This window comes from Pristiophorus japonicus, chromosome 18 (assembly GCF_044704955.1).
Source record: "Pristiophorus japonicus isolate sPriJap1 chromosome 18, sPriJap1.hap1, whole genome shotgun sequence".
Lineage (NCBI taxonomy): Eukaryota > Metazoa > Chordata > Chondrichthyes > Pristiophoridae > Pristiophorus > Pristiophorus japonicus.
Window position 1 is genome coordinate 80,305,823 of NC_091994.1, and position 14,172 is coordinate 80,319,994.

Here is a 14,172-nt window from a genome sequence, read left to right on the forward strand (position 1 = left end):
TCGCACTAGTTGTTGGAGATGAGGGTGGAGGAGGCAGTGGGAGGGGTTTAGAAGATGGTTTGTAGCCGGAGGTTATCTTTACATAACATGATGATCCTGGAATAGTGAACAGTTTTGGCAGAGGAGAACAGGACCCGATAGTGCTTTATTTGGTCCAGCCAGATCTGGCGATGAATGGCGAAACCAGTTGTCTGCCATAAACATTCAAGCCTGCATCTTCTGGACTTAAGGGAACAGAGTTGAGGGCTGTACCAGAAGGAACAACCAGAGTGAAAGAGAGTAATGTTTTTAGTGGGAATAAGGCATCGAAGGTCTTTGTGAGGGTGTGATTGATCAGTAGCCGCAGAAATGTTGTGGTGAATAGTGGGCCAAAGGCTGGACAGTTGGCAATTTGTAAGTGAATTTTGGGAAAGTTTTTTCCAGGGGCATACACAGAAGGAAGTAGGGTTGGGAGGGGGAAGGGGGATGTGAGTGGAGTGGGGTTAAAGGAAGCAATTATCTGTGATTAACATAATGGGAATACAGAGGCCATGTGAGATGGCGAGGTTAAAGGGATATCCATGAATATGAGTAGGGGAGTTTATATGGATGGAGCGATTAAGGCAGGATAGGAGGGCAGTGAACTCAGAGGAGAGAGAGCATGACGAGTTAAGATGGAATGAGAAGTCGCGCGGTGTAGAGGCTGAGGGAGGATAGCAGTAAAGATATCTCGGTGATTCTCTGATATAAATGCCACTTGACTGATAGCAGCTTAATGCCCACATGAGACCAGTTCAGAGCAGTGAGCTTTATGCACTATGCACTGTGAAAGTGGCATCAACATTTCAGAAAGGGTTTAGACATGCTGATATATAGTTTTAATGCAGCTGAATTCTGAGCACAATGAACTCATCCGGAGACAGAACAGACCGAAGATGTCTGTTTTCAGTTCCTTCCCTCCTCTCCCAAAGGTGTTGCTCCGTGTTGGCATTTCAATTCGCAGGAGCCCGCAATCCTCACCCAAATGTCATTCCGTGTGTGTGCATCAGTGGGCCTTCTGACCACTGAGGGCATCACGGCCAAGGTCAATCCAGTCCTCAGCACACGCACACACACGCGCCCAGCAAGAACTACTGGATAGTCATTCGGGTCAGGATGCTAGGATGATTCCCCCCCCGCCCCCAACCCCCACCCTCACTCCTAACACAGGGGCAATGAAAGCAGTTGCCACACCCCCATCACTGTCTCAGCCAAGATCAGCCAACTCAACAACAATAACTTGCATTGATATAGCACCTTTAACATAGCAAGACATCCCACGGTGCTTCGCAGAGGCCTAATCAAATAAAAATGGTTGCCGAGCCAAAGAAGGAGATATTAAGAGGAGTGACCAAAAGCTTGATCAAAGAGGTGGGCTTTAAGTAGAGTTTTAAAGGAGAAGAAGGATCTGGAGATGTGGGGGGCTTTAGGGAGGGAATTCCAGAATTCATGTCCACTTGTTCTAGTTCCCTGGTAAATACTGAAGCAAAATATTTATTTAATATTTCTGCCATCTCTCTATCATTACCTGTGGTAATTATCCTGCCTATCTCTTAATGACCCTATTCCAATCCCAACCTTCCTTTTTTTATTGATGTGCCTATTTTACTATTTTATTTTATAATTGAATTTCATAGTTCCTCTTTGCCTTCCTAATTGTTTTTTGGACTTCTCTCCTAATCTTTTTGAATTCTTCCTTATCATGCACTCCTCTACTATCTATGTACTTAATGCATGCCTCTTTCCTTACCCTCAATTGTTCCCTTATGGCTTTATTCATCCATGGAATCTCATTAATGTTTTATTTGTTCTTTCTCTTTAGCGGAATATATTATTCCTGCACTCTGTTGAACACCATTTTAAACGTTTCCCATTGCTGTTCAACATTTATTTGTCCCAATATTATTGCCCCTTTTATTTTCCCAAGTTCTATTATCAGCCCCTCAAAATCAGCTTTTCTCAATCTATTACCCTCGTTTTCATTACACTTGTGTCCTTCTCAATTATAATCTTAAAGCGTGTAATATTATGGTCACTATTGCCTAGATGTTCCCCTACCTTTGCTTCTCTTATCTGCTCTGGTTCATTCACCTCCAAGTTCCTCTCCAAGTCACGCACCATTCTGACTTGGACATGCATCACTGTCCCTTCACTCTCAATGGGTAAAACCCTAGAACTCCCTCCCGAACAGCTCTGTGGGAGCACCTTCACCACACGGACTGCTGCGGTTTAAGAAGAAGGCGGCTCAGCACCACTTTCTCAAGGGCAAGTAGGGATGGCCAATAAATGCTGGCCTTGCCAGCAATGCCCAAATCCCAACAATAATTTTGAAAAATATCAATAATGTCTGCTTTGGTCAGGTTCCCAAGGATAACTGGTACCGATGAAACCATACTGCAGCAAGGGGGAGGGGCTAAGATTGGAGGAAAAATGAGACCTTGCCAAAGTCAATTTATTCTTCACAGTTAATCTGTATCGGGGAACTCAGCATTCCCTCACTGTGTGGTCTCCAATTCCTAACAACCGGGATGACTAGTACACAATCCTTAATGAATTACTTTGCATGTTTTAGTTATTTTGAGCCGTGTTTGGTGACTTTATTAGCTCAACACAATTAAAATAATAAAACAGGATTATTCGCAGACACCATCTCTAAACACAGAGCGAACAATCCCACATGTACAGTGCTGACGGCAAGCTCGTAATCTGGCAAATCAGCAGCCGCTGTCAGCGAAGCGATTGAAAAGTACACGTGTATTTACATGGAGTGAGTGCGAGAGACTGACAGCAATCTATATTCCCAACTAATTTAACTCCACTGCTGAGCAATAGCTTTACATATAATTAGACCCCAATCACAGAGCAAATCTCACCCTCTCTCTCTCTGCCTGTTCGACTTTAAATGCATTAAACTATAATTTAACTCGGGGCGCAGAAAATGCTGCATTTTGCAGGGAAATGCTCAGGAAATCTAAGCAAATGGAATATCAAATGGCAAGAATTACTCTAAAGAAGTTAGCATCCGTTCTGACAGAGCAAATGCACTGCAATGGTTTCACAAGTAAATGTCCGACTCACTGATCCAGCGCATTTGTTGTATAGGTAAATAACAGACAACTGAAACAGGAGTAATGTAACTTAACTATGTCCTTTATAGCAACTCCTAAAATCGTGCCCCAAACCCGCATGAATCAGAATGTTTACAGCAGTGTGGGAATAGCTCCCGCAGGGTCCTAATGCCTGTCTAGTGAGGGTTTGTGTAAAAGCAAATAGAGCATGAACACAACATATTTCCCCCCTTCTCAAAACACAGTCTATGTACAGACAAAGTCCTTGAGATAGCCAGGTTGGGTTCTGATACACTGACACTGGTGTGGAACTTGCGGTGTTTGATCAAGGTTTTCGGTTGACAGAACGGTGTCTCTGTTCCATCTTGCTGGTCTGTTGACCTGTGAATTGAGGTCAGTCTACGAGATTTCCATTGTAGATGTGAGGGCTGAACTTTCCTCCAATCTGTTTTGGAGGTGAAAGTGAAGATGCGAGCTTATGACTACGGTTTGGGCGTTTAACTCTGACCCAATCTCCGTTCTTCAGTTGGGGCTTTTGAGCGCATCGTCTTGTGTTAGTGTACGACTTTGCTTTTCGTTGGCGTTCTGAAATCTGGGAGCGAGTGTGGTTATCTTCGCGCTAGGTTTGGCTGGGGGTTTGAGAATGTCCAGTAGCCAGCGAAGATTCCGCCCAATCATGAGCTCAGCGGGTGTCTTCCCCGTTAGCGAGTGCTTTGTTGAAAGGTATGTGCAGAGAATGGTTTGAACTGCTTCGTCAAATGTTTGGCCTGTTGCGAGGTTGGCTTTCAAACCCTCTTTGATGATGCGGTTAAATCGCTCAATACCTCCGTTGTTTTGAGGATTGTACCAAGCAGTAAGGTGATGCTCAATAGCATGATAAGTGAGGAAATCGGCAAACTGGTCGGACACAAACTGTGGTCCATTGTAATTCCAAGAGCCCGAGTCAGCTCCGTCTAGCCTTTGAAGCTTACCCGGTCCCAGTAGATTGCGGTCGGTCCAACCACACAATCATGGGGATAGTGTTGCGTATGCCGGTAATGAGTGCACATCACAACCAGTGCTGGTATACAGGGTGGAGAACATTGGGGTCATATGGGAATGGGTGCACGTGCGGTATCATGCGGTCCCACCATTTGTTATAAAGTGGGAGCACGCCATGACCGGCACTGACCTCAAGGGGTGCCAGAGCAGGGGTGCACACGTCATATTGTGTCCCCAGCATTTGAATGCGTTCGATCGGCCAGAATGCAGGTTTGAATCCGAGAGTCGACAGCCTATCAATTGCACTGTGGAGGTGAGGGCCCAGAGCCACGTTCCACCTCCGGTAGCATATACGGGCGACGGAACATACTGCGTAACCACGAGTGTGGACCGGTATCGAGTACACCGCGACACTTGCTGACCAGTCACCGACAGCACTTTCTGCTTCAAACCCCAAGTTTAAGTGGCACAGGAACATATTATTCCGATCCCAGAACCATCCACGGTGGCAGGATCCCGAACCCGCAACAGTACATTACCCAGTTCGGGTATCAGATTCCCTTTTTGCCAGAACACCTAACAACGTTACTAAAGGCCGTTGAGCTATCCCAAAAACATTATTTCACACTGGAACAGACAAACCGGGACACAGGGGAAAGAATTAAAGGGATAAATTCCCCACCCTGGTGGGACCTTGGTATAAGTGTGGAGGTTCCTCCATGGATCCGGATATGCTCACCTGCTCTCGTCATTGTACAGTTTTTGATTGTGATATACCTGTTGTGTATTTCTTGTAAAAGGAGAAGTCAGGCGCTCCGGAGTCGATGGGAGGCCGTAGTTAACGAACCTTGAATGTAGCTTTCTGTATCTATATGGTAACAGTGCGATGCACAGTTGTATTTCAGGGATATATATTCGGGGTGTTTTAAAAGTAAAACGGGATAGGATTGGTTGGGAACCACGAGGCTTGCTCACCAGTGGATGTTGATATCTTCTAGAAGACTCTTGAAATATCATAGGGGGGACTGTAAGGACTGTAAGCATCGAATCCCCAAGGATTTGGACATTGCATTTTAATCCCCAAGGATTTGCATTTTAATATTTTTCTCACTGCAGAAAAAAAGCTGGAAGCTGTTTGTGGGAGGGGCCAGGGTGCTGCTCCATGTTGGACTTAGAATGATGGACAAGGGTTCTGGGAAGACAACGGCCAAGCTAAGGCAATTCATTGCAGGTGATGAGCAAATGGACTGTGTTTTGTTAAGCAATATGAACTCGTCAAATGAACTGATCAGTGATCGAGCCATTACCTGAAGACAAAGGTCCTCCACCAGCCTGCCCTCGCTGCACAGCACTGCTCCCCAGTCATCAAGATCCACGGCGCAGCCCTGGATACTGTGGACCACTTCCCATATCTCGTGAGCCTCCTATCAACAAGAGCAGGCATCGACCGCCTCCAGTGCGCCAGTGCAGCCTTCGGCCGCCTGAGGAAAAGAGTGTTTAAAGACCAGGCCCTCAAAACTACCACCAAGCTCATGGTCTTCAGGACTTTAGTAATATCCGCCCTCCTGTATGGTTCAGAGACATGGACTATGTACAGTAGACACCTCAAGTTGTTGGAGAAATATCACCAAGGATGTCTCCACAAGATCCTACAAATCCCCTGGGAGGACAGGTGCACCAACATCAGCGTCCTCGACCAGGCCAACATCCCCAGCATTGAAGCACTGACCACACTAGATCAGCTCCGCTGGGCAGGCCACATAGTTCGCATGCCAGACACGAGACTCCCAAAGCAAGTGCTCTACTCAGAGCTCCCTCACAGCAAATGAGCCAAAGGTGGGCAGTGGAAACGCTACAAGGACACCTTCAAAGCCTCCCTGATAAAATGCAACATCCCCACCGGCACCTGGAAGTCCCTGGCCCAAGACCGCCCTAAGTGGAGGAAGTGCATCCGAGAAGGCACTGAGCACCTCGAGTCTCAATGCCGAGAGCTTGCAGAAATCAAGCGCAAACAGTGAAAAGAGCGTGCTGCAAACCAGTCCCACCCACCCCTTCCCTCAATGACTATTTGTCCCACCTGTGACAGAGTCTGTGGCTCTCGTATTGGACTGTTCAGCCACCAAAGAACTCACTTCAGGAGTGGAAGCAAGTCTTCCTCAATTCTGAGGTACTGCCTATGATGATGATGATGGATAAGATACCAGAACAATAGAAAGCCATTAAGCCCAGACTGCTCGGAAGTGAAACCCATCACTGGAAAATCAGGAAACCTCGAAACAAAGGAAGAAAACTTTATTGAGCTAAAAGAAGATGCACTCACAGGAAGCTCTCGAAACAAACTTTTTTCAGCCTGAAAAGGCAAACGAACTTGGGATATAAAAGAGGCCGTGTGGGCCACAGCTTGCTCTCTTGCCTCTTGCTGTTTCGCCTCTATAAGAAGCAAACCCTCCATATGGGATGGAGAGAAGGAACTAGAAAAGACACCTTTTCATCAGAAGAAGCAGCGAGTAAGCCAGTGAATCAGTGAGCATCATCTCTGAACACACATCTTTTAAGATCACAGCCACGGTGTGAGAGAGTATTGTGCGTTCTCCCAACCAAATTCTTAGGGGTTTTCAGGGGAGGTATTTTAGACGTGGGTACTTTGTATTAGGGACCTGTTTAGACAGGCGAAACTGTGTATTGTACTGCATTTGTTTGTTTTACACACCAGGGTGTGTGTGGTTTTACTGGGTGCAGGTGTGTGCGTTAACTTTACTAAAAGCATTGCCGGTACTCAGACCAAGTTACCCATCCCTAACTCATTCATCTGTTCAGTACAGTAATTCCAGCGTTAGAACTATTGTAAAGTGGGGGTGCTTCGAAAACACCTAAGGGAAACCATGTACACTTGGACCTTTTACGGCTCCTCGGCAGTGTGTAAGGAGGGGACCACGGCGTTCTCGGCCGTGGGATCCTGCTATTCCTCCTAACCGCCACCACCATGGGCTCTTCACTGTCCCAAACTATGGGAGGAAGACCCACGTCCACCATGCTGTTTACAGCGCCTTGGTGCTTTTTTCTGTTTCTCGCTCTTTCCCCCGGGTTAAATAACTTGCACTGGTACACTATGGGACTGGCCTTATCTATGATGCTGGAGGGTCCCACATACAAAGGCTCAAACGTGCCCACCCGAGCATAATTGCGGACCATGACCTGATTCCCTACCTTCCACTCGTGGGTTCTCCGGTGCTGTTTCCCCATGTTGCTGGCAGCTTGCCAATTAATCTGTTTCAAGTGTTCGAACAGATTCTTGACAAACTTGTCCCAGTTTACCTCTCTCACCTGTCCCGCTGTTTAACCGGCGCCAGAACATGGGTGGGCGTCATGAGCTCATGTGGGGAATACCCTGTGCTTCTGAAGAGGCTAGCTCGGACCCCCATCAGGACAAATGGCAGGACCTCAACCCACTTTTTTGGGGACTGTCCTGTTTCCTTCCGCAACCTTTCTTTGATGGTCCGATTAAGTCGCTCCACAAACCCCGATGACTGTGGTTTGTGAGCCACATGCCATTTCTCTTCTATCCTTAGCACTTACAAGGTAGCCTGCATGACTTGCCCCATGAAGTGGCTCCCCTGGTTGGACTCCACCAGCAGTCCCCACCTAGAGAACACTTCCCTCACCAAGACCCTTGCCGTTGCCAATGCCGTGGCTGATCGGCAAGGGATAACTTCAACCCACTTCGAGCAAACGTCCACTAGGACCAAATAGTATTTGTAACCCCCCCTTTGTGGTGGGCAATGGTCCGATGTAATCGACCTATACCGACTGCCATGGTCCTTCTACCCTTCTCGTGTGTCCCATGGGAACCTTTCTTTTCTGGGGATCAGGGCTGTTCGCTGCGCACACCAGACAGTCTGCACAAAAATCGCAGACATCCTCCCTCAGCTGTGGCCACCACCCTGCCTGTTCTACCCTCTGCCAGGTAGTCTCCAGCCCTGGGTGTCCCGCTCCTGGGCCCCCATGGGCTATCTGGAGAAATTCCCTTTTGTGCTGTTCTGGGACCACTGATCTCTTGCAAACGGGCCTTCTATCTTTTCTCCCCTAGCCAGCTGCTCCAGGACAACCTTGAGGACGGGATCCTATGCCTGGACTTTCCTCTCAAGTCCGCGGCCAAAGCTATGCCTACACTCCCTTGTGTTCCCCCTTTGACCCGGATCGCTGCTACTGGGCTGGACCCGTATGGGTCCCAAAACTCTGCTGTTTGGCTCCCTCCTTGGCTAATCCATCCGCCTTTTGGTTGCCTTCCCCTCTGGGCTCTGTCTTGGAACGGGCCTTTACTTTATGAATGTAATGGCTTCCCTGGGTTCCCGTGGCCTCGAAGATCCTTTGCAACAGTGGTTTGGTTGCTAAGGGCTTCCTGTCTGCGGATGTGAAACCGCGACGAGACCAGATGGCCAAGTATTCAGTGCACAAATTGCATGTAAACATGGAATCTGAGCAGATGGTGTAAGGGGTCGGGAACTCGTCGGCGTGGGTAACGACGTACACCACCTCCGACAGTTCGGCGTGCTGAGCGCTCAGGGTGGTCGGGAGTTAAATGGCCCTTGCTATACCTGCCGACGGGTCATAAATCCCACACCCGGTGAAACGCTCCCCTGCTACCACCGAACTGGATCCGTTGACACATATTGTGCGGCTGTGGGGTGTAACCTGACCCGAAATCCTATGTCTACATCCCAGACTCCCTCTACTGAACACTTATGGGCCGCCCCTGCATAGATCATGTTAGCTGCTAGCTAGGGATCCCAGTGCCATCTCTAAGTCGGCCTCTCCCTCCCTGGGGAAATTATACTGTTTCTGCGGCCGGGACATAGGGTCTCCTTGTACCCTGACTTCTATCCCTGTCACCCTACCACAGTCATGTTTGTGTGTGGCAAACGATGCGAGATTGTCCCGCATGTAAGCCTGGTACTCGGCCGGGGTAGTATTAACCAATTGCTCTAGGTCATAACGACCCTTCAGCTTCATCATGCACACTGTGCCTTTAGATCCCCTTTCCCTGGGATCACGACAACTACTTCCTCCAAAGGCAATGATTCCTCAAATCCACTATGATTATCTGGGCTAACATAAAGTCGGCCCCTAGGACTCCTGATGTCATGTATGTAACCATCATGCAACGGTAATCTTCATGTAACTGTAACCTTCATGCAACTCCTGTACACTGTACTTATACCCTAGAAATGCACACCCTGATCACAGGGGGTGAACTTGTGGGAGACACTCCTCACCTGGGTTTCCAGGTATAAAAGGGGAGGTCTCACCCAGGGCAGGCACTCCTTGGTCCTGGGAATAAAGGTTAAGGTCACAGAGTGACTGTGTCCGTAATACATGCCTCGTGTGAATTTGTAATAAGGTGCAGGGACACCACACCTGACCCCGGCTGCTCCCATTTCAACAGGACGCACTTCCATTTTGCACGGAGTGATCCCAAATCAATGGCTAGTGGCCTGACCCCGCCTGGTCGCTCCCTGTGAACCCCACCAGACTGTGTGGAACCTTGCTGGACCAGAGTGAATTGGTCGGATTACTCACATGGATCACCGTGCTTGAAGCCCTGGCGTCTGCCCTTCCCTGCTCTGGAACAAAAGCTGTCCAAAGGGCAGCCACCAGAACATCCGATTGTTCTGCGGTCGGTCCATTCACCGCGACAGGTTTTGTCTTAGGAACTGGAGGATCCACCTTTGCCTTGCCTCCTCCTCGGGGCCGGGCAGTCTCTCCTCCAGTGTCCCATTTTCCCACACCCAAAACATGCCCTAGCCTTCTCTGAGCTATCTCCTTCCTGGCGCCATTCCCTTTTACTACCCTCACTGGGCTTCATCTCGCGAACTTTCCCTTTAACTGGTTTGACCCCCTCCTCTGCGCCGGCCTTAAATGCCAGACTCATGTGCTAGAGCACATCGGCCTCCATGTTTTGGAGATTCTCAGGGTCAAACCAGTTCTCGGACTTTACCCTAATCCGGGGCAAATTCTTTGACACTAGGGTCCTGAGCCAATGGTTTCTTGGCTCCCCCTGCAACTGCGCTCGGTCCAGCATTCCATTACAGACTTTATTATAGACCGGCCAGAGCCGGTCCGCAAACGCCTGAGGTGCTTCCCTAGTCAGTTGCAGCGTCCTTTCCACCCTGAAGAATGGACTACCTTGGGTGTGACCCATGGCTCTTAGGATTTCCTCCTTTAAGCCCTCTATGGTTCCCTGCCCCCTTTTGCTTTCGGCAGATAGGGCCTGATACATCTTCCCTGCCAGGGAAAATAATAGCAGCTTATGAACCTCTGCTTCGTTACACCCATTAATCCCTTCCACCTGTTCCACCTCCGTGAAGTGGACCGATGGGTCTCCTTCGTTGGTAAGCTTGGGTACTGCTGAAATCATATTTTGCAGCTGTGGGGTTGTGAATGGGACCACAAAATCACTTTGCAGCGTCCCCTGACCTTGACTGTCTATCGGCGCACCATATTTCCGCTGCTGTATGGGATGTATGGGTCTCGGTGCCTCTGGCGGAGGTCGTGCATCGCTGTCCGGCTCCCAGTCCTCACTACCTTCCCCTTCCTCTTCTCAGTCCACCTGGGCTCCCCCCGGGGCCATTATGCAGACCATTCCTCTGCTCTTGGATAGAGCGTGGGTCAAGCTTTGGATTTTCGCTTGGCAGGGCCCGTGATTCCCACTCTCAAAACCCTTACTGGTGGCTACCCTATACGCTGTCTTAATATCCTTCAGTTGTCCCTCCAGCCCATTTACTTTGCTCGCTAAATGAGCGGTCTCCTCCCGTGTGACCTGCTCATTGAGCTTGGCCTCTGTTACCTGACACAGCAGGTACTCCCTTTTGTTACGGGAGGTTTCCTCCTGAGTGTGCCTCTCCTGCTTTTCCTCTCGCAACTCATTAAAAACCTCGTTCCTACCACGGCCCTTGCAGCTGGCTGCTCCTCAGACTCTTTGAGCTCTGCCTTAAGCCTGCCAACCTGCTCCCTAAGCAGTTGGACTTGCTTCTGCAGATACAGGAGCCAAATGGCCTTTTCTTTTGCCTTTCTATGCTCCTTACTCCCCGTCCACTCAACAGCTTTGTCCTCCGGACTCTCAGCCCACAAAAGGTCTAGTACCCACTAGCAAGCAGGAGTAGAAGAGGGGAGTGAGAGAGATGGCTTCCAACTTCCTTCTCTTATACCTGCAAGATTGCTTAATATCCAACTGTCCTCCCTGCCTGAGGCTGTCCAACTGAAAAGCAAAATCAAGTCTTTGCTTGCTCCTTTGTCAAACTGGGCTGTCCCTCGATGGATGGCTCCAATGAGTCTGTGGTTAAAATCGCTTTCCTTTGTCTTTCGATGGCCTGAAACACCGGCCACCTTACTTAATGTCTCACGGATGGGCTCCCGTTCCATGACAAAAGGCCTGTCCATTCCCGCCCAGTTGATGTGTATTCAACTTAAAACATGTTTGGACTTGCCCAGGTTAGCTCTTCTGCTGTACAGTGAATGTGTCCCAGCAAAGTTCAAAACTTATAAGTCCAAAAGTTTACGCCGATGTTTTCGTCGAATCTTCCGGCTCCACACACAGATTACCTTTTTGATCTCTAATAGGCCCTACTCCTGCTCTAGTTATCGTCTTTCTCTTAAAGTATTTATAAAACATCTTTGGCGTTTCCTTGATTATATTTGCCAAAATGTTTTCATTCTCTCTTTGCTTTCCTAATTTCCTTTTTAATTCCCCCTGCCCCCGCACGCTCTATACTTGTCTAGGGTTTCTGCAGAATTGAGCCCTCAGTATCTGTCATAAGCCTCCCTTTTCTTTATCTTACCCTGTATACCCCTTGGCATCCAGGTGGCTCTAGATTTGTTAGTCCCACCCTTTTTTTTAAGGAAACATACTTGCTCTGAAAACTCATGATCTCCTTGAATGCCTCCCACTGCTCTGACACTGATTTACCTCCAAGTAGCTGTTTCCAGTCCACTTTGGCTAAATCACATCTCAGCTTAGTAAAATTGGCTTTTCCCCAATTGAGAAATTTTATTCCGGGTCAATCATTGTCCTTTTCTGTAACTACCCTAAATCTAACTGAATTATGATCACTAGCACCAAAATGCTCTCCCACTGATACCCCTTCCACCTGCCCGCCCAGCTTCATTCCCTAAAACTAAGGCCAGAACCACCCCCTCCCTTGTTGGGCTTGCTGCATACTGACTTAAAAAGTTCTCTTGAATGTATTTTAGGAATTCTGCACCCTCATTATCTGGTCATTATCACGTTACTGTTTATGGGAGCTTGCTGTGTGCAAATTGGCTGCCGCGTTTCCTACATTACAACAGTGACTATACTTCAAAAGTGCTTAATTTATCTCTTTTTAATTTAAACCAGCTATTTAACCCCACAAATCAGGAAACACACAGTAAGTTCATTAATTTTCATTGCACATTTATTTCCAGATGTTAAACTTCTCACATTTAAGTTGTTGAAATAACATGACTTGAGACATAAATGACGGACAGGAAAAGACCCGCTGCTCCATCCAGCGTGTCCCACACAGCCGCGATGCTCTGTACCCGCAGATAACATTTGGCAATGACTTGAAACCATTCGGTGAGTTTTCCTGAGTTCCCCCTTCTGTGTCGTTCCGGCTCGCACAGAAACCGTCCTCAATCTGGTTTTGAAAGTGCTAACTGTGACACCCTTTAATTTGCCATTCCTTTAGGCCGTGCCGTGCTCAGTGGATTGGAGCTGAGTTACAGAGCCAGCAATGCTTGGATGAAACATCAGCTCCTAAACATTAATGGGCCAGTGGGAGGGATGGGGTGGGGTGGTAGGGAATGTGGACCTAATTATCGGGATGCATCGGCACAATTTGTCTGGGAAAATGTTTTTCCCCTCCCTCCCCGGCTTTTAGCACACTCCAGAACTCAGCTTGTTGACACCCAAAGACAACCCAGAACGAGGAGAATCCATTCACTTCCCTCCCCACAAGACACAAGAGACAACCAGGTGGCTTGAAAATGCTGTCACTTGAAGAATGAAGAGGAGCTTACGAGGGAACAGCTTCAAAGGGAGCTGATCTTCAGTTGGGCATTTTCCACACACTGCTGGCGACTAACCAAGTAGCCGAGGAGGATGAGAACGGCGGCTTAAGCGACCAGGACAGACATGATAAAGTGATTATTACCCATGAATGCCACACTGCTGGGATACCCTAATCTGATGGACATTCCATCTCAACAGCCAGGCCACCAATCAGAAGCTGGCAAGATCCAAATCCAGGTCCTGATGGTTCAGTTTACTGTTTGGATCTGGCGCTGGCACCTGTGAATAATTCTCACTTTGATCAATTTGTCCTGGGAGCCGGAGAGTCTGTTCCCTTGCAGGGTCTGCCCTTCTCACCCTGAGTACCAGTTGGTCAGTGTCCAACAGTGTATGGAGCATGTCGGAATGAGAAATAAATATTCCCTAAATAAAAAGTAGGCTTGTCTTTCATCTTCAAATGACTCCTCCGTGCTTCTGAAGTCAGACCGGCAATATTTAACATCAGGGTGTATGAGAAGCATGGCTTGTGAGGCAAGTAAAGGGTTCACTAGAACCACCTTCTGCTGCAATGTTCTGTAGCATCCTGGAGATCCGGCAACCCTGAGCAACAGAATCTAGAAACTAAAGAACGAAAGGCTGTCCAGCCTCCGCCCTGACTGCCTGAGGTCTTCGAGCAGAGAGGTGATTGTCCGCTGATACGAGCAAGTCGATCGATCTGGTAACCCCCAAAGTGCTGAAGATATTCTGGACGACCTCAGTGTGGATCATCCACTCATTAGGGTGAACCACAGAGCGGCTGAGTGTAGTATTGTCCACCCCGGCTCAATGTGGCAGCAAGAGTGTCACCCCGTCGTTCAAGCACCAATGGGAAGCAACACGTCAACTTGACAGAGGGACCCAGGAGGGGGTCCCAGACTGGGGAAATACCCGACTACTGTCATACTGTCCTGTAGACATGCTGACTTATCCCGCACCGAGTCTGAAAGTGTTCAATGTCCTATTATACCATTCACACCCCGAGCCTGCTGAAATGACAAGTGAACTCATCCATGTCCA